The sequence below is a fragment of the Apium graveolens genome, chromosome 1, assembly GCF_009905375.1.
Source record: "Apium graveolens cultivar Ventura chromosome 1, ASM990537v1, whole genome shotgun sequence".
Lineage (NCBI taxonomy): Eukaryota > Viridiplantae > Streptophyta > Magnoliopsida > Apiales > Apiaceae > Apium > Apium graveolens.
The window spans coordinates 123,417,081-123,444,207 of NC_133647.1; the positions used below are offsets into that span (position 1 = coordinate 123,417,081).

General features: G+C 37.6%; 1 non-coding gene across 1 annotated transcript; it reads right to left on the reverse strand.

The window, feature by feature from the left end:
• Positions 1-2,195: 2,195 nt before the first annotated feature.
• LOC141682115 (small nucleolar RNA R71) lies at positions 2,196-2,302 on the reverse strand. The gene has a single exon (XR_012559522.1). It is a non-coding gene; the product is annotated as a small nucleolar RNA R71 (small nucleolar RNA).
• Between the last annotated feature and the right edge of the window lie 24,825 nt (positions 2,303-27,127).

Consider the following 27,127-nt stretch of genomic DNA (forward strand, 5'->3'; position numbering starts at 1 on the left):
AAGACAACTCTGAATATGTGGGAAAATTTGACTCAAAAGTCTTTGAAGCAATTTTTCTGGGATATTTGTTGAGTGGCATTTATGACACCTATTTATGCTATAATAAGCTTTGAGTTGGTGTATTTGTACTCAAGTTATTTGTGTTTTAACGTGTTTTCAAGTATTTTTTCATTTCAGGTTTTACTTCATGAATCAGGTGAATTATCATTGTTTTGATGCTAATATGGTGTTTAGAAAGAACTGGAATAAAAGCTGGGAAGATTGGCTCGAAGCTGCAAGGAATAAAGAAGAAGAAAAAATAAAGTTTTGGCAGAAGGCACGCGTGCCCGCGCTGGTGTTGCGCGCGGCCGCGTCGGGGAAAAGAAAGTCAGCGCGCCCGCGCTGGTGAAGCGCGCGGCCACACTGGGTCAGGATAAACAAATCCTGATTCTTTTGCAATTCGAATTTTGGACTCCTGGGATGCATGGGCTGCTATATAAACATAACTTAGGTCATTTTTTAAGAAAATTGGAGAGATTCAGAGTTTTCAAGACATCAAGGAGGGAGAAGACGACAAGAGACCTTTTGGCACAATTCAACAAAGGCGAAGATGATCTAGTTTATTCTTGTGAATCTTTATCTTGAGTTGTAATTTGGATGCTTGTTTTTTGTTTTGCTGAACCTATATTCTTGTGTGTACTTGGTTTTATTTATTCGTATAAAGACCACGTTTACTATATCATGTTTTCATTGGAACCCACGTTGATGATGAGTTCGATTATGGGCTAAACGTTATCGTGGGGTTCTAGCGGATTTATTTATGGATTTCTTTAGTTAAATTGTTTGATGCCTTAGTATGTGGTGATTGTATGATATCCTAGTATTGGTTGTGCGTATTCGTCTTGTGAGCGTCGCGAACTTATAAGATAGCGTGTTAATTCATAATGAAACAAAAGTGAATTTAAGGATTTAGAACTTGCCATGCTAGCATAGGTTTATGTATTGTTATGCATGATTCTTAGGTAATTTTAACCATCTTACTTGCCCTGTGTAATCAAGATAGATAACTTGTGCTTAAACCGTTATGTTATCAAATTCTATAGACATATAGGGTCTCAATATAATTGGTGCCTATTCAGCTTCTATCTCTTTTGTGGATGTCTGGTAGAATGGTACTCGTGCAACGAAAGTTGGCGTTTATCAGTTTCATGTTGTCTGATTAGAATCATCACCATTACATGCTAAGGTTGAGAATAATAAGGCTATTGAATGAAGTACTTAATGAAGTTAGAATCCTATGTCTGTCATATATATCAACTCAATCTATTTTATTCTCGTAGTTATAATAGTTAGTGTAATTATTAGTATAAACATTCTCAATTTGTTATCGTCTTAGCATTGAATAATAACCATACATTGTTGCTTAGGTGCATAATTTAGATAGTTAACCAATACAGTCTCTATGGGATCGAATCTGATTTATATCTTATACTACTTGCGAACTCGTATACTTGCGTGTAATATTAGCGCGTGTTTAGTGACTAACAAGTTTTTGGCACCGCTGCCGGGGACTGCAGTGTTAATTACTAGTTTATGTGCTTTCCATCAGTGGTCATTAAAGTTCATTGACTCGGACATTGTTACTTATTTGTTTCCTTGTTTTATTTTAGGTGATCTAGCGAGGGTGTATGCATACGCGTTCGCGTACTCGTAAGAGAACACTAGATAAAGCCGAGGAAGAACTTGTGGTAGTTCGTAGAGAAGTTTTTGAGGAAGAAAAGAAGGTAGAAGAAGAAGAGAAAGTTGAAGAGCCAATTGTAGTAGCTATGGGTGATCAAGCAGAAAATCCGAAGGCTTTGATGGAGTATTCTAAGCCTAAGATTAATGACATTCAGTCCAGCATCATTAGACCAACCATCGCGGCTAACACTTTTGAGATCAAGTCAAGCACGATCCAGATGATACAGAACTCAGTTCAGTTTGGGGGTTCTCCTACCGAAGACCCCAACATGCACATCAGGGATTTCATCGAGATCTGCGACACTTTCAAGTTCAATGGTGTGACTGGAGATTCTATCAAGCTGCGACTCTTCCCATTCTCTTTGAGGGACAAAGCTAAGTGCTGGTTATACTCTCTACCGGCAGGGTCTATCATAACTTGGGAAGATCTTGCTCAAACGTTTCTCACTAAATTTTTTCCCATGGCGAAGACTGCAGCAATCAGGAATGCTCTTACCCAGTTCACGCAACAAACTGGAGAATCTCTGTGTGAGGCTTGGGATCGATATAAGGAGATGCTAAGGAAGTGCCCACACCATGACATGCCTGATTGGATGAATATCAACTGTTTCTACAATGGATTGGGTCCTACTTCTAGGCCCATGCTTGATGCAGCATCAGGAAGAGCCTTGTGGGCTAAGAGCTACGATGAACTTAAGTAAGCTCTTAGTTCATGATTGAGAAGTAGTATAAATTGGAAATCTTGAGATGTTGGGGCTGTTGTAGTAGTGTATGGATGGATTTTGGTTGTAGTAATGATTGTGGATTGATTTAGAGTAGTATAAAATTTGGTAATCGCGTAAATATAGCCGTCGTAATGCCCGATTTATTTTAGACTATTTTTGTTCTTAACATCAGGACCCGTGAACTCACTGTTAGGTTTTGACCATTGCCATGATTAGATATTTCATGTTACGAGCTTCATTTTGATATGTGGTTCGCTTGAATCCGATGTACGGTTTAGGAGAAACGACCGTTTTAAGTAACAGCATATCGTGACCGAACCATTACCCCTCACCTTACTTTGAAACCTTGGTTAAGGCCCTTAAATGACTAATTGGAATATGAAACAATTATGTAAAGTGGATTAGGCAGTTGGTAGGGTACTCGCGAAAGAATTGCCTTCAAATTCCTAATGGTTAATTTATTAAAAATGGTGGAGCCGAGGGTACTTGAGTGACCTAAGTGAATCGTTAAGCGCGAAAGCGAACGTTAGGGTCTAATTGGTTAAAGTATAGATTCATAAGCGACTTTGGTTTAATTCCAACTTATATGATGTTTATAGGTTACCAGACTCGTCCCAGGCCTTTTATCACCCCCATTCACTCAGGCAAGTTTTCTACCCGTTATACTGTTGTTGTGATGTAAATATATGTAAATGCATTATCTTGTGATAGATGCATGATGGTTAATTAGCAAATCTTGCAATATATTGGAGCATGCTGATATGGTTTATATACATGTCTGTTTCGTAATCTTGATATCTATCTGTTGATTCCAATGCTTATAATTGCATAATACCTATGCTAGAGATAAGCTGTAGTTGCGTATACCCTTAGTATAGGGGACCCAAAGGTGAACATTTTCTAAAACTGGGAGTCGATGTTCCCGAGTATATTATATATATTATATATATATATGGATATAGTTTTCAAAACTATTAATCAAATAAGGTTTATTCGATAACTTTATTTTTATTAATGAATATTACTTTGAATATTCATTCGAGGACTTATGACTCGGTTTATTTTATTTCATGAATATTATCTTGAATATTCATTCGAGGACTTATGACTCTGTTTATTCTATTTAATGAATATTATTTTGAATATTCATTCGAGGACTTATGACTCCGCTTATTTACTAAATAATATTCTTTATTTTATTAAAGAATAATGTTTCGATAATCAAACTTATTTTCGATTATTCAAATAAAGATCGTACTTTCGTATAAGTATATCTTTGGTTATTTATTATTCATTTCAAGTATGAGTTTTAAAACTTCTACTTCAAATTATTTTTATAAAGATTATCCTTATGGGAATATTATTTAGATAATAATATTCAGATATTTTCTAATATATCGGGATTGATTTATTTCATTAAATCAGTATTACTCCAAACATTCTTAAAAATATTTTCGAGTCTTCAAAATGATTTTTAAAAGTTAGAGCGGATCCCAAAACTCATTTTGATATTTAAGATCTTCCTTTCGAAGGGGATTTAAATACTCGCTCAAAACCTGAGGGATCCGACTCAGTGGTGTATTTTACATTCGCAACGAGGTTGCTGTTTTGAGAAAATATCTTGATTACTTGCCCATCGTTCGGGAAGTAAGTTCATCTATTTGAGTCGGCATAAGCAACATGGGCTCAGTGGGCGTCCATGAAAGTGTAAGTGGCTCAGTGGGAGTCCATCAAATGCGTAAATGGCTGAGTGGCAGTCCAGGATAAGGTCCTATTGCAGGCAGGGTGATGACCAGTGGGGAATTCGTCCATCTACTAGTAGAAAAGGTTACTTATTGGTATGTTTGCCTGATCAACAAGATATCAGGTTTATGCCAAGGTTTTCTCCTTTCCAAAATTCATTGGATATTGCAACTCTGTTTATAATTTTCATAACAGAGGTTTTCAAGGAGTGTATGAAATGTATATATATATATAGGTGTATATATATATCGGGACTTAATGAAGTATCTCGTAACTTCATTTCTTTCAAATGATATTTTAAGGATTGAATCTATTCAAATCTTATCTTGTAGTCTCATCTATGTGATGAACTTTTAAAACGGATTATACCTTGAACGGTGGTAGTGCAAGTAGTATTCGGAAAAGATATAAGTATATTGGAGTATCTTGTAACTTCATCTTTTGAACTTATATCTAGTAAATGATTATCTTATGCATGTCAAAGATTTTCAGAAAAACGTTGAGACAAGGTTAGATATATGAGATCACCTTGCACAATATTTTTATACAGTTATAAAGTGGAACTCTGTGTATATTATACATGTCAGAGGATTTCAAAGATTGTGAAAAGTATATATGTATGTATATACTGAATATTTTGCGACTTGGTCGCGTTAAGATATCAACTTGGTTCATTTTTTCTTAACCAAGACTTTCTTGAGTACTATGAGAATGCTCATATATTGTAAATTATTATACATACTATTTCGGTGGGCTTGTTGCTCACCCTTGCTTTCTTCTTTCATCACACAACATCATATAGACAAGATGAACAGGACCAAGCTCCCAATTCGCGAGCGGATAGGAAATGTTCCGCAGTTTCCTATAGGCGTTGATGTCGCTGTAGCTGAGGTAGGAACTACCAATAGGCTAGGCTTTCAACTTTTGATGTACCAGACTTATGTATCTTTATGAATTGTAATAATGGCAAAGAATATGTAAATTTATTCAGAAACCCTTTTGAGGTGTAATGACTTATAATTGTGGAATAAAATGACTTGTGTTATTTTTGGATATTCATCTCTGAGACTATAACTTGTGGTGTGTGTGTTTATTGTGGGGTCATAGTACAGAGTAGTTGATTGTTTTTTAAGACTGGGTGTTATTAAGGGAAATGGAACTCGTGACAACCCGGATCCCCGACCCCGGATTTGGGGGTGTTACACCGACTGTTCTATTACATATCCGAGATGTATTGTGGAGGATGTCTTGGTCAAGGTGGATAAACTCATCTTCCCTGCTGATTTCGTTATTCTTGATTTTGAGGAGGATAAAAAGATTCTCATAATCTTGGGAAGGCCTTTCTTGGCAACTGGTCGAACCTTGATTGATGTGCAGAAGGGTGAGCTTACAATACGAGTGTTGGATCAGGATGTGACTTTCAATGTGTTCAATGCTATGAAATTTCCTACTGATAATGAGGAGTGCTTAAAAGTCGAGTTGGTCGATTCTGTGATCACATCGGAACTTGATCAAATGCTAAGGTCTGATGCCTTAGAAAAAGCCTTGTTGGGAAATTCAGACAGTTAGATGACGAAGGTGATGAGCAACTGCAGTATTTGAATGCTTTTCCCTGGAAAAGGAAGATTGATATGCCTTTTGAATATCTTGGAATGGAATAATTGAGCAAGGCTCCTAAAGGCCTCAAGCCTTCTATTGAGGAAGCTCCCACTCTTGAGCTTAAGCCTTTACCTGAACATTTGAGGTATGCTTTTTTAGGTGATGCATCTACTCTGCCTGTTATTATTGTATCTGACCTTTCAGGTAGCAATGAGGAAAAGCTTTTGAGAATTCTGAGAGAGTTCAAATCGGCAATTGGATGGACTATAGCAGATATCAAGGGAATCAGCCCTTCTTACTGCATACATAAAATTTTGCTAGAAGAAGGTAGCAAAGCTACAGTCGAGCAGCAAAGAAGACTTAATCCAATCATGAAGGAAGTAGTACAGAAGGAAATTCTGAAGTGGCTAGATGCAGGGATCATTTATCCCATCACTGACAGTTCATGGGTAAGCCCGGTTTAATGTGTACCAAAGAAAGGTGGTATTAATGTGATAGTAAATGAGAAGAATGAGCTTATTCCTACACGGACAGTCACAGGGTGGAGAGTCTGTATGGACTACAGGAAGCTAAACAAGGCCACTAGGAAGAATCACTTTCCCATGCCCTTCATTGATCAGATGCTTGACAGGTTGGCTGGTCATGAGTACTATTGTCTTCTGGATGGGTATTCGGGTTATAATCAGATTTGTATCGCTCCAGAAGATCAGGAGAAAACTACCTTCACTTGTCCATTCGGTACATTCGCCTTTAGATGAGTTTCTTTTGGTCTGTGTGGTGCATTAGCCACATTTACACGATGTATGATGGCCATCTTTTCCGACTGGATTGGCCAGAATGTGAAAGTGTTCATGGACGACTTCTCAGTCTTTGGTGATTCTTTTGATGAATGCTTGCAAAATCTCGGACATGTTCTCAAGAGGTGGGTTGAAACCAATTTAGTTCTCAATTGGGAGAAATGTCATTTTATGGTGTGTCAAGGCATAATTCTCGGGCACAAGGTTTCTAGTAAGGGTGTTGAGGTGGATAAAGCCAAGGTGGGGGTCATTGAGAATATTCCCCCACCTATTTCTATCAAGGTAATTCGCAGTTTTCTTGGTCACGCGGGTTTCTACAGGCGTTTCATCAAGGACTTCTCGAAAATTTCAAAGCCATTGTGTATTTTACTAGAGAAAGATGTTCCTTTTAAATTTGATGACGAGTGTCTTGCAGCATTTGAGACATTGAAGAAGAGTCTAATCACGGCACCTGTCATAACCGCACCTGATTGGAATGAGCCTTTTGAGATGATGTGCGATGCAAGTGATTATGCAGTTGGAGCAGTTCTTGGGCAGAGGAAGAACAACATATTTCATGTGATCTACTATGCTAGTTAGACTCTCAACGGTGCTCAACTGAATTATACTACTATGGAGAAATAACTTTTGGCTATTGTCTACGGTTTTGAGAAATTTCGATCTTATCTGCTTGGGACTAAGGTGACAGTGTTCATTGATCACGCTGCAATTCGATATCTCATCTTGAAGAAGGACTCGAAGCCTAGATTGATTCGATGGGTTCTTTTGCTCCAAGAATTTGAACTAGAGATTAAGGACAGAAAAGGAACTGAAAATCAAGTTGCTGATCATCTCTCGCGTTTAGAGAATCCTAATGCTACTTCATTGGATAAGACATTGATAAATGAGTCTTTTTTCGACGAGCAGCTATTTGGAGTGCAAGAAGAAGAGCCATGGTTTATAGACATTATGAACTACCTTGTGAGTAACATCATGCCTCCCGACTTATCTTATGCTCAAAGGAAAAAGTTTCTACATGAAGTAAAGTGGTTTATGTGGGATGAGCTGTTTCTTTTTCGCCAGGGAGCTGACCAAATCATCAGGAGGTGTATTCCTTAAAGCGAAACGGGGGGGGGGGGATCTTGCGAGATTGCCACTCAACGGCTTATGAAGGACATTATGGTGGAGAAAAGACAGCAGCTCGTGTTCTTCAAGCCGGTTTCTTTTGGCCAACATTATTTAAAAATGCGCATCAGTTCATTTTGAAATGTGATCGATGTCAACGTGTGGGTAATATGACTAAAAAGGATGAGATGCCTCTTAATGTGCTTCTCAAGGTTGAGGTCTTCGATGTTTGGGGAATTGACTTCATGGGGCCATTTGTCTCGTCTTGCAACAATCAGTATATTTTGTTGGCAGTTGATTACGTGTCAAAATGGGTTAAAGTTAAGGCATTTCCAACGAACGATGCGAAAGTGGTGCTTAATTTTCTTCACAAGCAGATATTCACAAGGTTTGGAACTCTAAGAGTCATAATCAGTGATGGGGGGTCGTACTTTTGCAATCGCAAATTTACTGCTATGATGAAAAGATACAATGTGAATTATCGCATTGCTACGGCTTATCATCCTCAGACAAATGGACAAGCTGAGGTATCTAACAGAGAGATAAAGCACATTTTAGAGAAAGTGGTATGTCCATTAATGAAGGATTGGTCTTTGAAGCTTGATGAAGCTGTTTGGGCATATAGAACAGCATATAAAACCCCATTGGGAATGTCTCTGTTTCAGTTGGTTTATGGAAAGGGGTGTCATTTGCCCTTGGAGCTCGAGCATAAAGCATACTGGGCTTTAAAGAAATTGAATCTGGACTTGGATGCAGCTAGAAAAAAGAGGATGTTTGAATTGAATGAACTCGACGAATTTCGACTTCAAGCTTACGAGAACAACAAAATGTACAAGGATAAAGTCAAGAGGTGGCACGATCGGGGTCTAGTCCTCAAGAAATTTGTGCCAGGGCAACAATTTCTTTTATTCAACTCTCGTCTCCGTCTTTTTCCTGGAAAGTTGAAGTCAACATGGTCAGGTCCTTTCATAATCAAAACCGTGTTTCCACATGGAGCGGTGGAAATTTTTGAGAATGATCCGGGCCAAGCGTTTAAGGTAAATGGTCAGAGATTGAAGCATTATTATGGTGGCATGGCAAACCGCGAGGTGGTTGGTGCCGTTTTATTGTCCACTTGATCTCGAGATTCTACGTCAAGCTAACGACGTAAAAGAAGTGCTTCTTGGGAGGCAATCCAAGTTTGTTATACAATAGTAGGTAGAGGAAGCAAGAAGAAAGGGAAAAATCAGAAAAAAATCAGAAAAAGAAAAAAAATCAGGGCTAAGTAGAGAAGCTGGGCGCGCCCGCACTGATCTAGCGCGCTGTTCAAGCGCGCACCCGCGCTTGTTTTCCAGAAGTAGAGCATGCCCCCGCTGTCTCAGCGCGCGCCCACGCCGGGTCCCTGTTCAGAAAAAAATTAAGGCGGCAGTTTATCATGTAAAATCGGGATTTTAATTCCAAAATCAATTCTAACCCGATTTTTACTCTTCCACATCCCATAATTCCCTCTCCTAATCAATTCCATTATTCCCACGATTCCCATAATCAATTCCCACTTCTATTCCTTATCAAATTCACACCCCTCCACCTATAAATACATACGCTTATATACATCTTCTCCACCAATTCAAAAACTCTCAAACACATATTCTCTCTAAACACTTAAGTTTTTAGTCTCTCTTATTCAATCTCGATGGCACCCAAAAGGCAAAGAACTCAAGTTGGAAGCAGCACCACCGATTCATCATCTGCTGGTGGTTTAAGGCCCAGGTTCTCTACTCCTGAGGATGAGGAGGAGTATACGAGGCTTCTCTCGAAGCCTAATGCTAAGGAGAGAGGATTTATGACACCAGGAAAAGATGGTAGGCTGTTGGAGATGATGTTGGAGATGGGCTGGGTTCCTTTTTGTGAGGCTCCCGCTGCTGTGCCCATGAGTGTTGTGCGGGAGTTTTATGCCAATTCCAAGGCGGAGAAAGTTTAACGGTGGTGAGGGGGATGACTGTTGAGTACAGTGCTAAGGCTATCAGAACAGTAATTGAGCAGACTGCGAGGAAGGTGGGCCAGGACACTTGGAACGATAAGACTCCTGAGGACTTTGACTTGGATCTGATCGTTGCTACTCTCTGTGTGCCTGAGACTCATTGGAAGTTCAAGAGGGGCACTACTGATTACTCCACGTTCCCTACCTCATGCATGAACAGGTATGCACGGGCTTGGAACTCATTTATTTATGCTAACATCATGCCATCTTCGCATGTGCATGAGATTACTGTAGAGCGTACTCGTCTGCTATGGAGTATTCTTCAGGGTGATTACATTGATTTGGGGATGGTGATCTATTAGGGGATCTTGAGATTTTTGAGGGGAGGTACGACAGGTGCTATTCCTTATGCGTCCATTATGACGAAGTTGTGCGTGGCGGTTGGTGTTCATTGGCCCGCACATGAGCAGATGCAGCTTCCCAGTGCTCCTATCGATAGTTCTACACTGCACAGCATGCAAGAGTGGGGAGGAGGAAAGCCCGATCCAAAGGGGCTTGGTTATATGTTTGATCATCTGCCAGGAGGTGTGCCCCGCGATCAGATATATGCTGGAGGTACGCAGCAGGCAAGTCGAGCAGCTTGGAGAGCTCAGTATAGAGAGGAGGCCGGTCTATCACAGCAACAGCATAAGGAGGCAGCAGGAGCAGAGATGGGAGCTGGTTTGAGTTCGATGCAGTATAGGCTTCTTGCGAGGAGGATGGATGCGATGCACGACATCCACAGTTGGTTTGCACGCGATCTCACCTAGGCACTTGGGACTGCATTTAGAGCCACCGGAGTTGACATTCAGTGGCCAGTTTTTGGTGAGGATTCTGTGTATCCACCTCCAGACACACCTGACACTCCACCCGTTGAGGGTGATGATTCTGATTCAGAGTAGGTATGCCTAATTCCTTACTATTACCTTCACTGAGGACAGTGAATATTTTAAGTTTGGGGGTAGTAGTTTAAGGAATATATTTGTGTGAGTCTCATATAGTTTGCATGTTCATGATAGTTTTATTTCATATAGTTGCATATATTTTTCCTTGTAGTTTTATTTATTTTTTTGGTAGTTTTATGATAGTTTGTTCATGTAGTTTCATGCATTTACATTATATCATGATTCCCTTAGATAATTTTTCTGATTAATTGGTGATATTGGTGCTAGTGTAGTGATGTCGTATTTAGTAATGTTAAGTCTTATTGGATAGATTTGCATGCTAGAGGCATTTGTATTTCACTAAGTCTTATAGGTTGCTAGAGTGCTAGATCATAGTCATGATTTGTTGGTTTGTCGATGTTTAATCACTTGTTTATATTTATAATTTAGGGTATTCTTTTAATAATAAAAGACATGGATATTTAGAAATTGGAGATTTGGATTTCATTGCTAGTTGTGTGGCTAGGTGTCAAATGACTAGTAGCCGGCTCATATTTTTTTGAGTAGTCTAGGGTTGAATGAGATGGAGCGAAACGCACTTATTCAGAAATTGAGAAAAAAAAGAATAAGTGTTATGTATAATTGATCACGAGTAGGCTCTTTAGTACTCGAGTTATTAAGTTTTTAGGGACTTTGTGCCTAGTGACCTAAGGCGTTTATAGTCTGGGATCCGCTAACCTAACGCTCGCTACATGGGTACTATTGTATAAGTCTTTTGTGGACCTCACTCATTGCACGATCAAATAAGCATATTTGTGTTGTTTTGTTGTGAATAAAAGTGTGAATCCATGTTAACTCTGATATAAGAATTGAAGTGTTATAAGTTATTTTGAGTCTAGCTTTTATTCTATTTATAAACTTGCGATTGTTTTGATAAGTAGTGAGTTATGATTGTCGATCTAGTTGCAATAGTATATCTGTAAGCATTGCACACACGCACGTCTCTGATGTGTAGATTGATTTGTGAGATTTGACGGATCTTTATGGGAATAATTGTATTTGCTGAGGTGTTGCTAGTTTAATGGTTTAGTTATTCTTTGGAAATCGTTGCATTCATATTAGTTGCATTCATGCATTTTTATTTCTTGTTCTTTGAGTCTGTTTATGCTTGAGGACAAACATCGATTCAAGTTTGGGGGTATGTTAAGTGGCATTTATGACACTTATTTATGCTCTAATAAGCTTTGAGTTGGTTTATTTGTACTCAAGTTATTTGTGTTTTAACGTGTTTTCAAGTATTTTTGTATTTCGGGTTTTACTTCATGAATCAGGTGAATTGGCATTTTTTTTGATGCTAATATGGTGTTTAGGATGTGCTGGAATAAAAGCTTGGAAGATTGGCTTGAAGCTGCAAGGAATAAAGAAGAAGAAAAAGTAAAGTTTTGGCAGAAGGCAGGCGCGCCCTCGTCGGTGTTGCGCGCGGCCGTGCCGGGGGAACAGAAAATCAGCGCCCGCGCTGGTGAAGCGCGCGGCCAAGTTGGGTCGGGATAAACAAATCCTGATTCTTTTGCAATTCGAATTCTGGACTCCTGGGATACATGGACTGCTATATAAACATAACTTAGGTCGTTTTTCAAGAAAATTGGAGAGATTCGGAGTTTTTAAGACATCAAGGAGGGAGAAGACAACAAGAGACCTTTTGGCACAATTCAACAAAGGCGAAGACGATCTAATTTATTCTTGTGAATCTTTGTTTTGAGTTGTAATTTGGATGCTTGTTTCTTGTTTTGTTGAACCTATATTCTTGTGTGTACTTGGTTTTATTTATTCGTATAAAGACTACGTTTGCTATATCATGTTTTTATTGGAACCCACGTTGATGATGAGTTCGATTATGGGCTAAACATTATCGTGGAGTTCTAGCGGATTTATTTATGGATTTCTTTAGTTAAATTGTTTGATGCCTTAGTATGTGGTAATTGTATGATATCCTAGTATTGGTTGTGCGTATTCGTCTTGTGAGCGTCACGAACTTATAAGATAGCGTGTTAATTTTTAATGAAGCAAAAGTGAATTTAAGGATTTAGAACTTGCCATGCTAGCATAGGTTCATGTATTGTTATGCATGATTCGTAGGTACTTTTAACCATCTTACTTACCCTGTGTAATCAAGATAGATAACTTGTGCTTAAACCGTTATGTTGTCTAATTCTATAGACATATAGGGTCTTAATATAATTGGTGCCTATTCAGCTTTTATCTCTTTTGTGGATGTCTGGTAGAATGGTACTCGTGTAACGAAAGTTGGCGTTTATCAGTTTCTTGTTGTCTGATTAGAGTCATCACCATTACATGCTAAGGTTGAGAATAATAAGACTATTGAATGAAGTACTTAATGAAGTTAGAATCCCATGTCTGTCATATATATTAACTCAGTCTATCTTATTCTCGTAGTTATAATAGTTAGCGTAATTCTTAGTATAAATATTCTCAATTTGTTATCATCTTAGCATTGAATAATAACCATACATTATTGCTTAGGTTCGTAATTTAGATAGTTAACCAATACAGTCTCTGTGGGATCGAATCTGATTTATATCGTATACTACTTGCGAACTCGTATACTTGCGTGTAATATTAGCGCGTGTTTAGCGACTAACAATATTCACTGGAAAGAACAGCCTACAAAGTTTATGTGATTAATCAAAAGAAGATTATGGAAAGCACATATATGACTTTTGATGATGACAAGTGTCCAGGCTTGGAATGCTTTGATGATAATGAAGCTGAAGCCCTTGTATTTGAAAACCTCAACATTGATAGTGATTCAGATGGAGAAAATGATGATGATGCACAACAGATGATAAATGAAGAGACTACTCAACTGGAAAATCATGGAAGTGGAAGCTCATCTCAAACACCTGAATTTGATGGCACAAACTCAGGGGGAGAAAGAGAAGAAAGATCTAGCAGTCATACCAACAATGAAGAAAATGATGAAGGCACAAGTCAACAAACTCATACAAGGAAGTGGGATAGAAGTCATACTAGAGAAGTAATTATTGGTGATCCTACTGCTGGTGTGAGGACTAGAAGTGCAACTGCTAATGAGTGCCTACATGCATGTTTTCTGTCTCAAGTCGAGCCTAAGAAAATTGATGAAGTTTTATTGGATCTTGATTGGACATCTGCCATGCAGGAAGAGCTGAATCAGTTTAAAAGAACAAAGTTTGGAAATTGGTTCTTGCACCAAAGAATAGAAGCATAATTGGAACAAAATGGGTGTTTAGGAACAAGATGGATGAAAATGTTATAGTCACCGGAAACAAAGCAAGGTTGGTTGCAAAAGGCTACTCACAAGAGGAAGGAATTGATTATGATGAAACTTTTGCTCCAGTTGCAAGACTTGAAGCAATAAGAATCTTTCTCGCATTTGCTGCATATTCAAATTTTAAAGTGTATCAAATGGATGTCAAGAGTGCCTTCCTGAATGGTGAGCTAGAAGAAGAAGTTTATCTGCAACATCCACCTGGCTTTGAAGATCCAGAATTTCCAAATTTTGTGTACAAGTTACTCAAGGCTCTATATGGACTAAAACATGCACTTAGAGCTTGGTATGACACATTGTCAGAATTCCTTCTGAAGTATGGTTTTACTAGAGGTACCATAGACAAGACTATCTTCTACAAAAAACATGGTGAGGATATGATCCTATTTCAAATCTATGTGGATGATATTATCTTTGGTTTTACAAATGAGAAGCTTTGCCAAAGATTCTCCAAGCTTATGCAAAGTGAAGATGAAATGAGTATGATGGGGGGACATAATTACTTTATTGGACTTCAAGTCAGTCAAAGAAGTGATGGTATCTTCATCAGCCAAACTAAGTATGTCAAGGATTTATTGAAAAAGTCTGGTATGGTTTATTGTTCACCTGGATTTACACCTATGTCTACTGCAACAAAGTTGGATGAAGATAAAAAGGGCAAAAGTGTAGATATCTCAAGCTATAGAGGGATGATTGGATCATTGCTTTATTTAACAGCAAGTAGACCAGACATCATGTTTGCAACATGTCTATGTGCAAGATTTCAAGCCAATCCAAAAGAATCACATTTGATGGCTGTAAATAGGATTTTCAGATATTTGAAGGGAACTCCAAACTTGGGATTATGATATCCTAAGGGAACTGGTTTTGAAGCTGTTGGCTGCACAGATGCAGATTTTGCTGGATGCAGGGTTGACAGAAAGAGTACTAGTGGGAGCTGTCAATTTCTTGGACAAAGACTTGTATCCTGGTATAGCAAGAAACAGCAATCTGTATCAACTTCTACAGCTGAGGCTGAATACATAGGTGCAGGAAGTTATTGTGCTCAAGTGCTTTGGATTAGAAATCAGCTAATGGATTACTGCCTAGTGTTACACAAAATTCCTATCATGTGTGACAATACTAGTGCTATATCTATAGTGGCCAATCCAGTTAATCATTCTAGAACAAAGCACATTAATGTAAGGTACCATTTTATTAGAGAACATGCTACAAATGGTACCATTGAGCTCATTTTTGTTCCAACAGAAAAACAATTAGCTGACATTTTTACTAAATCTTTGGATGAAGCAACTTTCACTAGACTTGTAGGTGAGATCGGAATGCTTAATTCTTCATCCTAAGGCAAGAACTCAGCTAATGTGTTGCAGCAGACTAATTTCCAGTAAATCAAAATTAATTTGATTTAATTGGAAATTAACTGAAATATGAACTATAAATATTTCAGAAATCTCTGCATATTTATTCTTCAAAAATTCAAAATTCAACTTGGAATTTTTCAAATTCTAAGTAAACTGCTCAGTTGTTAATTTACATTCTTAATATGTAAAATTAACACAAGGCAAAATTACAAAAATCAAAAGTATATAGAGAACCGAGTTCTCGATAAGTCTAATTGACTTCTCGACAAGTCATTTTAAGACATCTCGAGTGAGTTCTCGACAAGTCAATTTACTGACTTCTCGAGCGACTTCTCGATAGGCTTAAAAAATGACTTATCGATAAGTCCTTGTAGAGTTCTCTAGTAGTGTTAATTCACAGAGTTCTCTACAAGTACAATTTCTGACTTATCAATAACACATAACTAAAATAATTTAATAATAATTATTTTGGTAAAATACTTTTGGAAAATTTATTCTAATTTTATTTTGAATTTATTCAAATAAAAGTTGGAATTAATTCAGTCCATTTTTTTGGACAAACTGGGTATTTATTTGACATCTCGATAAGTCAATTTTTAATTCTCTAAAAGAGTTATTTAAAATGACTTCTCGATATGTACTTCATTCCTTAAAATGACTTCTCGATAGAAAATTTCCAAACATCTATTTTTGAGTTCTCGACAAGTCATTTGCTTTTACTATAAATACCCAGACATCTCGATACATATGCATACTTACAACTTTCGAGATCTCAGTGACCTAGCTTTTGTAATAACTCAAATTTTTGAGACCCTGTAAAACGTTTAATGAATAGTAACCCTGACAGACGGGAAAAACTTTTGAGCCCACACTATATAGTGCATAAGAAAATGAGTTTCGGAATCGATATTACGACTATACGTACCAAATAAGTGTATGTAAACGCTATTAGTTTTCGAAGAAAATGAACTTTGAAAAATGACCGTAAATATGACTTATCAAGGACTACGGGAATCACAATATAATTACGAGATTAAAATCCTATGGATTTATATTCAATTAGGGTAAATAAAAATATAAGGACTAGAAACGAAAAGAATTACATTGCGAACCATTTACGAATAAGTATTGCGGAGAACGTTTAAGTAACCGAGCGAACGCGTAAACGATTAATTAAACGTAACGCACTAACTAAAACATGGTAAGGAAGTAACCATGGTTACTTCATCAAATAGTGAGCTAATCCTAGGATGACCAAGCTAGCTAGCAAATAGTGTGCTAAGGAGCTAACCTTGTAGTTTAGCTTGTAAGCTAGCAAGCTACCAAGATTTGTCCATGGATTTGGAGACAAGGAATAAACCTAAGCTATCCTAGGAAGAATAAAGATCAACTTGCAAAGATATCAAGTCACCTTCCAAGAAGCAACCTAGAAATCATCCAAGAGAAGCAACCAAGTGCTATAAATACCCCCCACTCCCATTTAGCTCCATTCGGCTATTTTGAAGAAAAAAGGGGAATTGCAATTCAAAACTCCAAGCTCTAGTTCTTGTATAATCACACAATTATTTCCCAAGCCTCCTAGCAACTAAACTAAGGTAAAAAAAATCTTTCATCTCTTTTTATCAAGGTTTGATGGGTGGAATAAATTCAAGAAACTCACTAGTGAATAGTGTGAATAGTAACCTCTATTTGGTTTCTTGATTTTAATGGTGGTTTTAGGTTCCAAAAATCATACCAAGCACTTCCAAGACTCCACCATCCTCAAGAACACATCTCAAGCTTTCAAGAAAGGTAAAAATCTTTGGCCTAACTTTATTTAAGGTTCATGTTTAAGATCCATTTAGTGGGTGTTAGTAAACCTAGCTTACTAAGTGTTGTTGATGAAATCTTGATGATTAAGTTGAGTAGATTTAAGGTTGGTTGTTGTTGCCTCTCAAGAACATCAGAACATGATGTTCTTGAGAGGAGTTTGTGTGTTGATGATGATATGATGATTGTTGGTGGTTGTGTTAATAGTTAAGGCGTAAACGAAACCCCGATCGTAAACGTAACTTCGTTAAAACCAACAAACCGTAACTTTAAGTTTCTGCAGAAAGTCTCGAAGTTTTAAACTGTATATTCTTGAGAAATAACCTTTTTTTAAGATAGACAATGTTATAAAGATCGTTTAGGCGCTTGAATTGCTTAATTCCGATTTACGGATCAAAAGTTATGATCGTTTTAGTAAAAGTGTTTTATGCGACAAAAACTGCTACGAATCATGAACTTTGAAAATATAAAGGATAGACTTAAGAGTATTCATAAATCATGAAATTTTTAAAGAGAGTAACATATGGAGTTTCATAACTGTCATAAAAATTTCAAGTGAAAATAATGATTTATCAATTTTATAAAAATGTCGGAGCCGAGATCGCGCGAGTAGAAACCGTAAGAATCCTTAAGCGGAGCCGACAACGATAATGAGAATGAACTCAAGATACTTAGGAAAATGAAGTGACCATAAAGTGTTTATGAATTAAAAGAAATGTTAAGGGTAGTATGAGTTGAGAGGGTGTATAATGAGTAGCGCTTGAGTGCGAGTTACCGTGAATTAGGACGGAACCTAACGAAATGAAATGTGTTTATGGTTATAGATTTTCGAGCGGAACCTAGAGCATCCTCCACCTCGAGATACCCAGGAAAGTTTACAAACCCAACTCCATTTTACTGTTGTGTTATGAAAGGATTGTTTTACTATCATCGCATAAACACCATGTTTGCCATGATACGTAGTTGTTGAATTTTCGCATAATATAGAGATGTTGTACGATAAGTATATATCGTGAAATGATTATTTCGCTTTAAGCGTGATGTATTGTATAAGACCGAGGGTCGGTCGGGGATTAAGATAAAACCCGGGAATCATTCCGGAGATATTATAGGACGGTTATACGTCCATAGTGGTACGTTTTAAAGGGACTCATCGTCCACTTACGAAACATTAAAACACCTCAAACTTTTAAAACGATTTCCTAATGAGCATATTCCCTCAACTATATTTTATTGATTCGGATATTAAATATTATATACGTATTCCTTTATTATAGGAGTAGTATACTTCAACATTTATTTATTTCAAACCCGATTAATCATTATAGATTATTAATTATGTAAACACAAACTAGTTGAGGAATACTATTTAAATAAATCTTCTAAAAGAATAACTCATTCAAGGTATGGTTAATATCAATTATCATTTAATTATTTATAGACTACTATTTAATTAATGATTATTTATTAAGGATTGTTATTGATTTAAAGATCATAGATCCTGATATACCTTTTGATTTAGAAGTATCATTCGAATAATTTTAGATCGTCAGCGAATATTATCCCGACTTATTATTATATTGAATATAGTTTCAAGAAGAAACTTTTCCCCTTATTAATTATCTGTTGACAACGGTCAACACACATCCCTAGTACTTCCTCCGAAATTCTCGGAAGTACGTATATACATATATATACACTTATATTTTAAAAAGATAAACTATCTCTATTAAAAAGCAAAACGCTTGGGGAACTTCGATGTGGTTCAAGTTCCCGAGATTGATAGAATTCTGTTGAAGGACAATGGAGGGGTAGACTCTGGTACTACGTGTGCTGGATGGGCTACCAAAGGTACCGCAGGTGAAGGTACTTTGTGTACTCAGGAACTTGTGAAGTATGTGTATACCCGAAAATGGGACACGTAGCCCGAATGCGGCCAGGGTGATACCCGAGAGATGACGGTATTCGTCCTTTTACTAGTAAAGAAGGTTACTTTCCGTAGGACGACTGATCATCATATGCGGTGGCTCTTGTGAGATGTCCAAAATCTTCCAATTGGAATTGATATGCAATACCGTAACCCAAGCCTAAGTGCTGGGATTACTATTAAGGTATTCGCAGGTTATAAAACCCCCTTAAAAGAATTGTTTTCATAAGAAGGTGTGGGACACCAAGAAATCTACTTTTAAATAAAACATATATATAATATATGATGTTATTATACAGTCATTTTCATACTGTACATTATATTGCTGAGCATCTTAGCTCACACTTGTTTTCTTAAATTGACACAACACAACAGTGAATCAAGATGCCTGCCATGAGAACCACAACCAGGAAATGGGTAGGAAATGGCCAGCTGTTCCGTAGATTGTTTGGTGCAGTACCTCAGGTAGTCGGAATAAGCTGGATTAGTTTTCAGTTGTTTATAGTTCGGCTTATTTATAAGTATGGTTTATGTAAAATAAGAAATAAGAAACGTATATTCGGCCGGTGGATTAACTTTAGTTAAAGGTCACCCCAGTAAGACTAATTACATTTGGGTTGTAATAAAATTTCTCTAGTAATGATGGTTCGTTTCCAAGACAATAACCTGTAGTGTGTATGTATTAAGTGTGGGGTCGTGAAGCGTGAGTATTTACATATCGTAGTGTGAGTTGTGTAAGTTTAGATAGCATGGCTTCCGAGACTCCTGACCCCGGGTTTTGGGGCGCCACAACTTTCAATCCAAAACCAATTTCTCTCTCATTTTTCATCTTTTCTCACAAAACTCTCTTACCCACTAAACTTCATATCTATATCAATGGCAGCCAATAATCTTGTACCTTTCATTCCCAAGGAAACCAATTTTCTGGCATTTCTAGATGCTAATCAAGCACCTGAAGTTTTTCAGTGCTTTGTTAAGTTCCTTTCCGAGACCTACTTTGTAGTTGCTCTAACTGCTAATCATGTGCTGTATTTAGATGTGCTAGGTGACTTCTGGTACACAGCAACAACCAGGACAATTGTGCATGAGAATCAGGCTACAACTATAGTGATAAACTGCACAATCAAAGGACAACAGGTGGAGATTCTTGAGGATGATGTCAGCAAAGCTTTGGGCATTCCTACTGACAAGCTAGTGGAGGCTCCAACTTAGGATGAGCTGCATGAGTTCATGGACTTCATCAATTATTCTGAGAGGATTAATCTGGCAAGCATGAACAAGAAGAACTTGAAGAGAGAATGGTCCTTCTTGTTTGACTCAGTGATCAGGGAATTTACTTGCAGAAAGTCTGGATTTGACAGCATATCCAGTATTGTTCGGAAGCTGGTCTACTCCATGGCTAACAACAAATAACTAAATGTAGGGAACTACATATTGGAGGAGCTAAGCACCAGGTTGACAATGCCTTTGGAGTCAAGAGGTAAGGAGATCCTTCTGCCTAGGTTTATGTCATCTTTAAATTATAAAGTAAATGACATACATATGCTAGAAGGTGTAAACATGATACTAATTGGCAATTGTAAGAAAGTATCCAAAATTCTATTTGGATCACTTCTTACTAATAATAAGGTTCCAGTAAGTCTTAAGTTAACACCTTTCATGATCGAAAGATTTAAGACTTATCATTAATCTATGCCAGACATGAGAAGTATTGGTAATCAGTCTAGCACAACTATGATCCCTGAACCTGTGGAAGTACAAACACGGGAACACCCACAGGGATCTTCCCAAGCTGCAACCATTTCTTCAAAATCTTTAGAAGCTAGGCAACCAACCACCTCATCTTCTCAAAAGGATAGGGTGAGTAATAAGAAGAGAAAGGGAGCAACCTTAACTGTTGTAACTGAGAGTGGTGAGGACATAGCAGAAAAAGAGTCACCTGTGGTCAAGAGATCCAAAAGGAGTAAGAAAATTGAGTTGACCACTCAAGCCACCTCTGCATCCTCCCCAACCAGATGCAGTTGTAAAAGCAACTGATAGTGAATCTGCACAACCTGCACAAGAAGTAATTCAAGTATATGGTAGGAGAAATAAGGAAGGCACACACTGTGAGGACACATCTCTTGAAGCTCCCTCATTCATTGAGGGGGAGCTGCCAACACTCACAACTGAGCAACAAATTCTTATGTCTAAAATTTCTTCTATTCTAATTCCAATTGAATATACTTCTCAAGTGCAACAAAAATCTAGTGACTTAGCTCAAGAAGCTTTGCTCACCACCCAGACACTCCATTTAGATGGTGAGAGGCTACATGTCGGGGTAGACCTTGATGACACCATCAAAAACATGGGGGATTCATCAGTTTTTACTGAAGACCCCATGGATACTTCTAATACACCTTCATGTGCAAAACAGTCTTCATAGACTGAAAGGTTTGAGTGTAGTACTCCTGAGAGAGAGCTATCTAAATCCTCTCCAATTTAACTGGAGACCCCTCATATAGGAACAACTCCCCTCACAACCCTAGCAGAAATTGCCTTGGCAATTGAAGCTAAGAGTATAATTGCCTATGATCCTGTCATAGGGGAGGCAAGTATAGCACATTCAAGTGCCAGTGTGTTGCAAGACACACAAGGGTTTGAGGCTAGTGTACATAACAGTAACCCAGTCAAATCCCCTCCAATTCAATTGGAGATTCCCACTACAAGTGGAGGACAACATATTGTCAAAAACACAGAGCAATCTGTGAGTCAAACTATGACTTCAGTCGCAGGTGTTTCTAAACCATCTACCTCACAATCTCAACAACCTCACATTCTCATCAACTGTCTGCAAGAATCTGTCTCTCAACCCACATATGTAGATGATCTATTAGTGGAGCAGATTTCTGGACTGGCAAACATTTCTCAACATCTACTCACTTCTGATATGAGCAATCAGGACTATCAGGCCATCATGCTCACCTACAATGAAGATGTGGAGAACCAGAAGGAGAAGATTATCAATGATGAAGAACATGATGGAAATATGGATGCATGGCTATCTCAAGACTTTGTGTTGGAGATGGATCAAGTCTTGGCCAGATTCAGGGAAGAGTATGTTACTATCCTTGGAAGCAATGCAAAGGCCTTGACTCCATAAGAAGTGTATGATGCAGTCACAGAAGTGCATAAAGCTTAACTCAAGGCTTTTCACCTTTTTGGTAAAGCTCTTGAAGTCAAATTGACTGGTCATGAAGACAGGATCAGGAAAATGGTGAGGGAAAAAATGGATGAACTCATTCCCTCTCAAACTGAGATCAAAAATCAATTCAAACACTTCTCAGACCAGATGTCCAGATATGATCTCAGTAGTGTGGATAAAAGCATGACACAACTCAAGGATTCCTTTGTTGCCTTGCACAATCAAGTTCAAACTCATATCACCAAACTAATGACACAAGGTTGAAGTTGGATCAGCTGCACACTGCAAGATACACTCCTTCTCCTTTGGTCATGGATGAGATTCAGAAATTTGTGCAAGCTATATTTGGGTCATCTACTGCTGTCTCTACATCAAGCTCCTATCAACCTGCATTTACCTCAACAAATCTATAGCTTCAATCTCTACAAGGTCAAATCACAGCATTACAAGACTCCAACTCTTCTCTCACTGCACAAGTTCAAGCATTGACATCTCTTGTCCAAAGCCAACACACAGACATTCAAACCCTGGTGGACTCTCATAAGCATTTTCAAATGCAAAACTATATATCTTTGGGAGCCATCATGGGCAAACTCAACATACCACTACCTTCTCTACCTGAATAGGTAAGGCCTGAAATCCCTACTCTCCTCTTCATGCCTGTCAACAAGACTAAGGGGAGATAGAGGCTAGATTGGCACAATCAAGGTCATCTCAACAACAAGTCCAGGTTACTGCAAAGAGCTTATGTCAAGAAGTTGATATTGGAATGGAGAGACTTTTTAAAAGCAGCTGAGGGTCCCAGTCTAAGAAGGGAGTTTGATGAATTGCTTAAGGCACTCAGGGCCTTTCTAAATGACAATTTCTTCACCTACAAGAAAGCCTTGGACAGGACAATAAACTCAATAAGAGTGATTTTGGTGACAAGAGATAACTTCAAGGAAAGAAGGATAATGGTCAACATCAATAATTCAGGGGTAGACAAATGTATGCAGGTGTCCCTCAATTGTCTTATCTCTAGGAGGGCATCTGAGTTAGATATTCTGATAAACAAAGTCAGAGTAGTGATTTATGAAGACACTCTCTTGCTAACAGAATTAAAGAATGCATAAGTGGTTGTTTTCCCAGAAGCCTATTTACAGCCTAGCAAGGGAGTGGCATACATTTGTCCTACTACCAAACACTTCAAACACTTCCAAGTTCCTAAACAGTGTGTCATGGCCAACAAGAAGCTTATCATGACTCTTAAAACTGAGCTGAAATAAAAAAGGAACAAAACTATTGAAGATGAAGAGATGATAAAGCTATTGAGAAGATACTTGAATAATGTAGAAGCCAACTTGCCCAAAACTCAAATCAACAAGGATGATTTGGATGATGATGACCAGAAGAAAGATGATCAAAATCCTTCTGGCTCAAATCCAAGTCAAGGCAACTGACATCAAGGACAAGAAATAAGAGGAGAAGAAGATTGATGAGAAGAAAAAGGGTAGTGAAAGGAGAACCAAAAAGGCTCATGATGGCTTAGAACCACACCGATCCCTAAAATTCCAAACACAATTAGATCAAATCTCAGCTCAACCTATGTTGGATATATTTGAGATGTCATGTCTAATATGTTTCATGTTTAGTTTTCAGATCTTAACTAACAGGAAATATCAGTTCTTACAGGAATCTAGACTTACTAGAAGTCAGGACTTAGATTATCAGAAGATAATATCAGAAGATGGATATCAGAACTTAAGTACTGGAGGACTAACAGTTAAGGAATGAAGCTGATTTATAGGAAAGAAGATCGAGACTAATACAAGAAGAAGATATGCATGGAAGGAGTTAGAGGACTAGAAGAATTATATAAGATATCTGGTTGATATATTTTAGGAGACAGAATTATATTCCATATCAACTAGAAGTTATCTTGTAACTGTGTGTCTATATAAACACATACATAGATTTACTCTATAAGAGTTACAATCATCGAGAAGATCATACAATTGTAACCTAGTAGCTCTCGTGATATTTGTTCATCACTGAAAGAGAACAGTTCCATTGTAACAGAGTTTATTATATCGAATACATCTGTTTTCTGTTACTGGTGCTTTAAATCGATTTGATTGTATTCTACACTGTATTCAACCCCCTTCTACAGTGTTGTGTGACCTAACAAGTGGTATCAAAGCCTCTCTGTTAACACACATATAGTAAAGATCCAAAACAATCATGTCTGAAGAAGCAAAAAATCCAACCAAGCCCGCCAAAATTGAAGAAACTCCAAAGAGTCAAACCCATAGTCGATATGAGACTATCAGGGTTCCCATGTTGAGACCTTCTGAGTATCCCATATGGAAAGTGAAGATGGCTATATTTCTGGAAGCTACAGATCTATAATACCTTGACAAAATTAATGAAGGACCGCATAAGCCAACCAAGCTCTCTGTTGTAGTTGCAGATCAACCAGCAAAGACCATACCAAAGGAGAAAAGTGAATACACAGCTGAAGATATCTCATCTATTGCCAAGGATGCAAAGGTAAGGCATTTGCTGCACAGTGCCATTGATAATGTCATGTCAAATAGGGTAATTCAATGCAAGACTGTAAAGGAGATATGGGATGCTTTGGAGACAAGGTGTCAGGGAACTGATGCAATCAAGAAAAACAGGAGGACTATACTCACTCAAGAGTATGAGCACTTTGACTCAAAAAATGATGAGTCATTAACTGACTTATATGACAGGTTTGTCAAACTCTTGAATGATCTGTCACTGGTGGACAAGGAATATGACATTGAATATTCAAATCTAAAATTCCTTTTAGCTTTTCCTGAAAGTTGGGATTTGAAAACTACTATTATAAAAGATAACTATGCTCTTGATGAAACTACTCTTGATGAAATTTATGGAATGCTCAAGACTTATGAACTTGAGATGGATCAAAGAAGCAAGAGACATGAGAGAAAGTCAAGAATAGTTGCTCTTAATGCTGAGGAGGAATCCCCCAAAGTGGTTGTCTCAAAGAAAGGAAAAGGAAAAGCTCTCATCATAAAGTCTGATTCAGAATCATCAAGTTCTGATGATAATGATTCAAAAACTGACAGTCTACCTGAAGTAGATGCTGATGAAGAGATGATGAAGCTGTGTGCTCTTATGGTGAAGGGTATCACAAAGATAGCCTACAGGAAATTTAGAAGGGGAAAGAAGTTTTCCAGGAAAGGTAGAAGTTCCGATAAGAAGAGCTTCAGAAAATCAGAAGGCAAAGGAGGAAAGTCTGACATAGGAGATTACTCAAATGTCAAATGCTACAACTGTGGTGAGAAAGGCTACATATCTCCTGACTGCAAGAAAGGAAAAAGTGATAAAGGTAAGGCTCTTGTCACAAAGAAGAAAATATGGACAGACACATCAGATTCTGAAGATGAGGAGAACTATGCCTTGATGGCAAATGCTGATAGCAGTTCTGATGCTGCTGAGTTAAAGGTACCTCAAATAACTTATTCCTTTCATACTGATGATATTACTGAGTTCAGGTTATATCTTAAAACCATGTTTATTAGCTATAGAGATCAAACTTTAACATGTAAAAGATTAACTTCTAAAAATCTTGCTTTTAAAAAGAGGAATGATTATTTAGAAAAAGAGTTAGTTATGTTCCATCAAACTTAGAAGGATAGAGATGATGCTTTCTATGTTAGAGATGAAGTGCTAAAAATGAACAAATCTCTAAAAACTGAGTTAGAAAAAGAGAGAGAGATTATCAGGACTTGGACTAACTCTGGAAGAGCAACTCAGGATATACTAAGTAGTGGAAACTGGAAAGAGGGCTTAGGTTATGGAGATGAGAAAAATGAAAAAGGAACTGAACAAGCTAAACCAAAGGTAAATCTTGTTAAATTTGTAGCTAAAACTGTAAAGTTTGATTCTGAAAAGATGAAAGATATTGAGACAGAAGTGATAACAGAGTCAACTTCTAACAAATTAGAACAGGATAGACCAACTGAAGTTAACATAGGCTTAATGACAAAGAAGCATAAACATAAGCTGAAAGAGGTTACCAGTGTAAACAAGGTAAAGGTAGCTAGGAAAAATAGGAATGGAAAGGAAGGTGTGAATAAAAGTAATAATTATATGCCTGTTCCTAATGCTCCTAGAAAGAAATGCTATAACTGTGGAAACTCTAACCATCTGGCTTCTTTTTGCAGGAAGAATAAGAATATAAACTCCTTACCTTCTAAGTCAGGAGTTAAGAGTCAGTCTATTAGATTTAAGCCACAAAATCCTTGTTTTCATTGTGGTACTATATGGCATTCCATTTATACTTGTAAGGAATATCATAGCTTTTACTATGATTATTATCAGATAAAACCTTCTTTGAAGAAAGTTGCTTTAATTCCTTCTAGTGTAAAGTATGATGCAAAGTCTGATACTATTAATACTGATAAGAAAATTGTTAGCATAAACTCTGATGTTAAATCCGCTGCAAATGTTAATAAACTTAAAAAGGCCAAAGGATCCAAGCAAGTCTGGGTCCTTAAAACTAACCATTAGTGGTCTTTGTGATTGCAGGGCGACAGGAAGAATATCCTAGTTCTGGACAGTGGATGTTCAGGACATATGACTGGAAATAAAGCCCTGCTATCAGATTTTGTGGAGAAAGTTGGCCCAGAAGTTTCTTATGGAGATGGCAACATTGGAAAAACTCTGGGATATGGCAAGATCAATCTTGGGAATGTCATCATTGAAAAAGTAGCTCTTGTCTCAGTACTTAAACACAATCTGTTGAGTATAAGTCAAATATGTGACAGAGGTTATCATGTGGATTTCTTTGAAGAACACTGTGAAGTTATAAGTAATTCAACAGGCATAGTGGTTCTGAAAGGATACAGGCATTGTAACATTTATGAAGCCAGACTTTCAACAAGTACTGATGGTTCTGCAATCTGTCTGTTGAGTA